We start from the raw sequence: 266 nt of genomic DNA on the forward strand, positions 1-266 counted from the left end.
TACTCTAATTTCATTCCATTTTCCACTTCTCATACCATTTTTTTTTTTTTCTAAGAAAGGCTCTTCTAGTTATGAATAAACTCCTTTTGATCTTATATTTTATAAAATGGCAAGACTTTTTTTTTTGTGGGGGGGGGAGGGAATAACTCCAGCATTTCTAAATCCTTGAACCGTTGACCTCTTATATTGTGCAAAGTATTTAAATGGAGGAAACAGCACTGTCTAGGCTAAAACATAGCAAATCTTCTTTATGACCTATTGTCAGG

The 266-nt window shown here is 33.5% G+C and overlaps 1 protein-coding gene across 1 annotated transcript in view; it reads right to left on the minus strand.

Annotated features, from left to right (window-relative positions):
* LOC119593056 overlaps positions 1-266 on the minus strand; it is a gene marked incomplete in the record, with an annotated part of 61,427 nt that overhangs the window by 20,207 nt on the left and 40,954 nt on the right.

The sequence above is a fragment of the Penaeus monodon genome, chromosome 31 (assembly GCF_015228065.2).
Source record: "Penaeus monodon isolate SGIC_2016 chromosome 31, NSTDA_Pmon_1, whole genome shotgun sequence".
Classification (NCBI taxonomy): domain Eukaryota; kingdom Metazoa; phylum Arthropoda; class Malacostraca; order Decapoda; family Penaeidae; genus Penaeus; species Penaeus monodon.